The sequence below is a fragment of the Oncorhynchus gorbuscha genome, unplaced genomic scaffold (genome assembly GCF_021184085.1).
Source record: "Oncorhynchus gorbuscha isolate QuinsamMale2020 ecotype Even-year unplaced genomic scaffold, OgorEven_v1.0 Un_scaffold_13657, whole genome shotgun sequence".
In the NCBI taxonomy this organism is placed as follows: domain Eukaryota; kingdom Metazoa; phylum Chordata; class Actinopteri; order Salmoniformes; family Salmonidae; genus Oncorhynchus; species Oncorhynchus gorbuscha.
In genome coordinates, this window is record NW_025755783.1 from 1 (window position 1) to 7,353 (window position 7,353).

Genomic DNA, 7,353 nt, shown 5'->3' on the forward strand with positions numbered 1-7,353 from the left:
ATCTCAAGGCCATCAGACTGTTAAACAGCCACCACTAACATTGAGTGGCTGCTGCCAACACACTGACTCAACTCCAGCCACTTTAATAATGGGAATTGATAGGAATTGATGTAAAATATATCACTAGCCACTTTAAACAATGCTACTTAATATAATGTTTACATACCTTACATTATTAATCTCATATGTATACGTACATACTGTACTCTATATCATCTACTGCATCTTTATGTAATACATGTATCACTAGCCACTTTAAACTATGCCACTTTGTTTACATACTCATCTCATATGTATATACTGTACTCGATACCATCTACTGTATCTTGCCTATGCCGCTCTGTACCATCACTCATATATCTTTATGTACATATGCTTTATCCCTTTACACTGGTGTGTATAAGACAGTAGTTTTGGAATTGTTAGTTAGATTACTTGTTGGTTATTACTGCATTGTCGGGACAAGCACAAGCATTTCGCTACACTCACCTTAACATCTGCTAACCATGTGTATGTGACAAATACAATTTGATTTGATTTGAAAAAAGACTTTGAAAAGAGATTTAAAAAACAGCCATCAAAGAGTATCATTAAATATAAAGGCCATTAACAACTGTATACAAGCAAAATTACAACCATAACTTTTTTATCAGTAGTGGTCTGTCATCTAATATTTCTAAATGTATGAAACGTTCAGGTGATTATCTCTGTCCAACAAATGTCAGTATTTATCTTTGAAATGTCTGCCTTCTATTATGCAATGTGTATTTCAGAAAATATTGTCACGTTATTAATTATTGAAAGATTATTTTAAAACTAAAACAAACTACAACAAAAACAATAATATATGATTAAAATAACTTATCTGTATCTCATAAACAAGAAAAATGTGATTGTGTGTGTCTATCATTTAGTGTCTGTATTTCAGTGAGAGAGTTCTTGATGAATAAACCCCATATCCCTGCCTCTCAATCTCTTCCTCCCACAGACAAGCCTGTCTTCTCTCCAGCTGTGACTGCGATGGAGGAGGTGTCTCTGAGAGTGCTGCCAATGGACCCAGCAGACCGGGGAACCCAGAGGGTCAGACTGGGCCCAGGGCTGATGTCCTCCCTGGGGTTGGGGCTGGGCTCTCCTGTTCTGGTGTCTCTGTCTGGAGGGTCCTGTCTCTGTACTGCCTGGTCCAGGCCTGACCTGGCTGACGGATTCATACAGATAGACATGAAATGTTGTTCTTCAAATCTTATCTTAAACAAAGCTACACCCACGCACCTCAGTCTACCACTAACCCCCAGCCCTAACCCTAGCCCCAGCTCTAGCCCACTTCCCCCCAGCCCATGCCTAAGTCCTAGTCTCACCCCAGTCTCCTGCCCCAAGCTGAAAGGCATCCGAATAACAGTGGTGGTTCAGAGTGTGGAGTTCCGGAAAACCACCCCTCCCAGTTTCATCCATGAACTAGTGAAGGACATGCTGAAAGGGACATATGTCCACCAGAAGCACGTGATAGATGTGGGTGACTATGACACGGACATTAAACTGATCGTCATCGAGAGCCTGAACCCAGAGTCCACCGTGACTGGTTTGGTTACATCTAAGACAGGGGTGGAAATAACAGGGACGAGGACCCTCCAGTATTACAGAGGACAGCTCCAGGAGCAGCCCCAGGTCCTACTGGGAGGACTGGAAGAGGTGAGGACCCAGGAAGAGGCTGCTTCTCAATAATGTACAGTGACGTCTTCTCCTGTCCCCTTCTCAATAATGTACAGTGATTTCTTCTCCTGTCCTCCTTCTCAATAATGTACAGTGATGTCTTCTCCTGTCCCCCTTCTCAATAATGTACAGTGATGTCTTCTCCTGTCCTCCTTCTCAATAATCTACAGTGACGTCTTCTCCTGTCCTCCTTCTCAATAATCTACAGTGACGTCTTCTCCTGTCCTCAATAATCTACAGTGACGTCTTCTCCTGTCCTCCTCAATAATCTACAGTGACGTCTTCTCCTGTCCTACTTCTCAATAATCTACAGTGACGTCTTCTCCTGTCCTCCTCCTCAATAATCTACAGTGACGTCTTCTCCTGTCCTCCTTCTCAATAATCTACAGTGACGTCTTATCCTGTCCTCCTCCTCAATAATCTACAGTGACGTCTTCTCCTGTCCTCCTCAATAATCTACAGTGACGTCTTCTCCTGTCCTCCTCAATAATCTACAGTGACGTCTTCTCCTGTCCTCAATAATCTACAGTGAAGTCTTCTCCTGTCCTCCTCAATAATCTACAGTGATGTCTTCTCCTGTCCTCAATAATCTACAGTGACGTCTTCTCCTGTCCTCAATAATCTACAGTGACGTCTTCTCCTGTCCTCAATAATCTACAGTGACGTCTTCTCCTGTCCTCAATAATCTACAGTGACGTCTTCTCCTGTCCTCAATAATCTACAGTGACGTCTTCTCCTGTCCTCCTTCTCAATAATCTACAGTGACGTCTTCTCCTGTCCTCCTCCTCAATAATCTACAGTGACGTCTTCTCCTGTCCTCCTCCTCAATAATCTAGTGACGTCTTCTCCTGTCCTCCTTCTCAATAATCTACAGTGACGTCTTCTCCTGTCCTCCTCAATAATCTACAGTGACGTCTTCTCCTGTCCTCAATAATCTACAGTGAAGTCTTCTCCTGTCCTCCTCAATAATCTACAGTGACGTCTTCTCCTGTCCTCCTCAATAATCTACAGTTACGTCTTCTCCTGTCCTCCTTCTCAATAGTCATTTTCAATTGTCACATGAGACTCAGTAGGTGAAAGCAATATGGACTCTAGGATGCCTCTTGAATCTTTTTCTCTTCTCCTGAAGTCTTCAGTTAGTCGGTGCAGTTGGAGGAGACGAGACGAGTGGAGGAAGTCGCTATAGACTATTGAGGTGGAGAGAAAGACTTCAGTGTCTATAATCATGTCTTTATTGTCTGCGATTCCAGGTGTCAGCGTCTCTGAGAGAGATGTTGCACCTGCCTCTGCAGTACCCTGCTACCCTGGGCTCCCTGGGTCTTTCCTGCCCCCAGGAGTGCTCCTTGCTGGGCCGCCGGGATCGGAAAGACCCTGCTGGTCCGCTGCCGCAATTCAGGAGGTGAGGGCCAGCCTGATCACAGTCAGAGGACCAGAGTAAGAGGACATATATACACATATAAACATGAACGCACACACAGTAACATAGATCTGCATGCACATACACACACAGTATTACAAATACACTTGAATACTTGCTTACGTGAAGCTAGATTTACCCAGCCTTCTTACATATGTTGTTTAGCTTGTGGGCTCGATACACAATACACACACACATACTGGCTGAATGTAATTGGACTTTCGCTTGCCTCCTCCACCCCAGGTAGTAGGGTCTCGGCCAGGGAGAGTGAGGAGGTTGCGGGGCGGTGTTTGGTCGGGCGCGGGCAGCAGAGAAGGGCCTTGTGTGTTGTTCCTGGATGAGCTGGACTCACTCTGTCCCAGACGGACTGGATCCTCCCGCACCGAGAGAACCGGCTGAATTCGCTCAACTGCTCACGCTCATGGGCCCGGCATGGACCAATCAGATCACTTCCTCATCGTAGGAGCCACTAATCAAGCCGGACAGCTTGGACCGGCGCTACGGAAACCAGGAGGTTCGACAGAGAGGTAACTTAATTGAAAGCAGAAAGTTCCACAGGAGCACAGTAATGAGTGTGTTGGTCTGTACAGTAACATTCTATCCTGTCCCTGTTGCCTCCAGGCAGTCATTGGTGCAGCAGTAGTTGTCCATCCTGTCTGTAATGTTTCCTCTCTCTCTGTTGTCCAGGTGGTTATCGGTGCCCCCACAGCACAGCAGTAGTTGTCCATCCTGTCTGTAATGTTTCCTCTCTCTCTCTCTGTTGTCCAGGTGGTTATCGGTGCCCCCACAGCACAGCAGTAGTTGTCCATCCTGTCTGTTATGTTTCCTCTCTCTCTCTCTGTTGTCCAGGTGGTTATCGGTGCCCCCACAGCACAGCAGTAGTTGTCCATCCTGTCTGTTATGTTTCCTCTCTCTCTCTCTCTGTTGGCCAGGTGGTTATCGGTGCTCCAAAAGCACAGCAGTAGTTGTCCATCCTGTCTGTTATGTTTCCTCTCTCTCTCTCTCTCTCTGTTGTCCAGGTGGTTATCGGTGCCCCCACAGCACAGCAGCGGTTGTCCATCCTGTCAGTGCTGTGCCAGGCCATGCCAGTGTGTGTCAGTGTGGACTGGGCAGAGCTGGCCCAGAGGACTACAGGATATGTGGGTGCTGACCTCAGTGCTCTCTGCCGTGAGGCTGCCATGCTGGCTATACGACACAACACACCGGTAAGCATAGACACACACACTGTAAAGTCAGATCGTATTGGTCCTTTGAGCCGGATCATCCACACACACACCACACACACCTGTTCTAACTTCTATCCAGGTTATTGTCATTGAGATAGTCTTAACATTATTGACTCCTCCTGTGTGTTGTGTAATGTTGTCAGGGTTCAGGGAGCAGACTATCACCATGGAACACTTCCTGTCTGCCCTGAAGACTGTCCGTCCATCCTGTCTGAGGGGCAGTCTGGGACGGACAGACCTCCCAGCCGTCTCCTGGGAACAGATAGGAGGCCTGGAGGAAGTCAAAGTCAAACTACAACAGGTACTGGTGGAACTATACCCGGGAAAACATTAGCATTCCTGCATTCATTCATTCATTCATTGGACCAACACTGAAGAGCAGCAGAGTAACATATAGATACAACAGACACACACACAGCTCTGCTCAAAGTAGTGCACTAGAGTAAAGGTGAATAGGGTATCATTTGAGACTTGTCCTGACTTCCTGTCCTCTGTTTCTGCTCCCTCCTTGTAGAGTATAGAGTGGCCAATGCGTTACCCGGAGGGCGTTTGTCGTCTGGGTCATCCCGTCCCAGGGAGGTGTTGCTGTACGGTCCCCCAGGCTGTGCTAAGACCACCCTGGTCAGGGCTGCAGCTACCTCCTCCCCATTGCTCCTTCCTGTCAGTCAGCGGGGCTGACCTCTACTCTCCATATGTAGGAGATTCGGAGAAGGCCCTGGCTCAGGTAGGGGTTTGGAGAGCCCCTCGTCTTAACTGAATGTTCCTATTGTTCTTGTACTAGCATGCAGTGTTAGACATTTTCTGAAGCAGTTCAACTTTGTTGTCTGGAGGAATGTTGCTGTCATGCTTTAATCAATAGAATCACTTTGGTAGATGTTATTGTGTGTACGTGAATAACCTTGTGGTGTGTTCCTGTATGTAGCTCTTTCGTCAGGCGCGGGCCTGCGCTCCCTCCATCCTTTGTTCCTGGATGAGGTGGACTCTCTGATTGGCTCCCGGTCAGAAGGCCATAATCCCTCAGAGTGCCCAGACCCGCCTCTGTCTGTGCTGCTGAATGAGCTGGACGGGGGTGGAGGCTTTAGGACCCTGGAGAGGAGCAGGGAAGACCCTACAGGCTGAGGGTGGAGCACCACCAGCAACAGGAACATGTCAGACATTACATCCTACTACTGGAGCACCAATCAAAACATACACCATATAATCACACAAAAAACATACACACCAACAGCACACTTATATGTAGATTCTGCTCAGAATCACTGAATTACAAATCACTTAAAGGTAAGCGATTCTGAGGCTTCACATCGTTCAAACTGATGGCTTCAAACTCTGACAATCGCTTCTGTCGTTGTTAACATGATGTCCTGTCTGCCCTCCCTGTCAGTTGGAGTACCAGGAGGTGTGTAACAAGGAAGTGATGATCGTGCGACCACTAACAGACCAGACTTTCTGGACAGTGCCCTCCTAAGGCCTGGAAGACTGGACCAGATCTATGTACCCCCACCTGACTTACAGGTATCTATTACCACCTTCACCTGACCTACAGGTATCTATTACCACCTTCACCTGACCTACAGGTAACTATTACCACCTTCACCTGACCTACAGGTAACTATTACCACCTGACCTACAGGTATCTATTACCACCTTCACCTGACCTACAGGTATCTATTACCACCTTCACCTGACCTACCACCTGACCTACAGGTAACTATTACCACCTGACCTACAGGTATCTGTACCACTGACCTGGGTATCTGTACCACCTGACCTACAGGTATCTATTACCACCTGACCTACAGGTATCTATTACCACCTGACCTACAGGTATCTATTACCACCTGACCTACAGGTATCTATTACCACCTGACCTGCAGGTATCTGTACCACCTGACCTACAGGTATCTATTTACCACCTGTACCACCTGACCAGGTATCTATTACCACCTGACCTACAGGTATCTATTACCACCTGACCTACAGGGTACCTCTATTACCACCTGACCTACAGGTATCTATTACCACCTGACCTACAGGTATCTATTACCACCTGACCTACAGGTATCTATTACCACCTGACCTACAGGTATCTATTACCACCTGACCTACAGGTATCTATTACCACCTGACCTACAGGTATCTATTACCACCTGACCTACAGGTATCTGTTACCACCTGACCTACAGGTATCTGTTACCACCTGACCTACAGGTATCTATTACCACCTGACCTACAGGTATCTATTACCACCTGACCTACAGGTATCTATTACCACCTGACCTACAGGTATCTATTACCACCTGACCTACAGGTATCTATTACCACCTGACCTACAGGTATCTATTACCACCTGACCTACAGGTATCTGTACCACCCTGACCTACAGGTATCTATTACCACCTGACCTACAGGTATCTATTACCACCTGACCTACAGGTATCTATTACCACCTGACCTACAGGTATCTATTACCACCTGACCTACAGGTATCTATTACCACCTTCACCTGACCTACAGGTAACTATTACCACCTTCACCTGACCTACAGGTATCTATTACCACCTGACCTACAGGTAACTATTACCACCTTCACCTGACCTACAGGTATCTATTACCACCTGACCTACAGGTAACTATTACCACCTGACCTACAGGTAACTTACCACCTGACCTACAGGTAACTTACCGCCTGACCTACAGGTAACTATTACCACCTGACCTACAGGTATCTATTACCACCTGACCTACAGGTATCTATTACCACCTGACCTACAGGTATCTATTACCACCTGACCTACAGGTATCTATTACCACCTGACCTACAGGTATCTATTACCACCTGACCTACAGGTATCTATTACCACCTGACCTACAGGTATCTATTACCACCTGACCTACAGGTATCTATTACCACCTGACCTACAGGTAACTATTACCACCTGACCTACAGGTATCTATTACCACCTGACCTACAGGTATCTATTACCACCTGACCTACAGGTA

General features: G+C 46.7%; 1 pseudogene; it reads left to right on the forward strand.

Moving 5' to 3' along the window:
* The first annotated feature begins 987 nt into the window (after window positions 1-987).
* On the forward strand, window positions 988-5,469 carry LOC124030670 (annotated as a pseudogene).
* The last annotated feature ends 1,884 nt before the right edge of the window (window positions 5,470-7,353 follow it).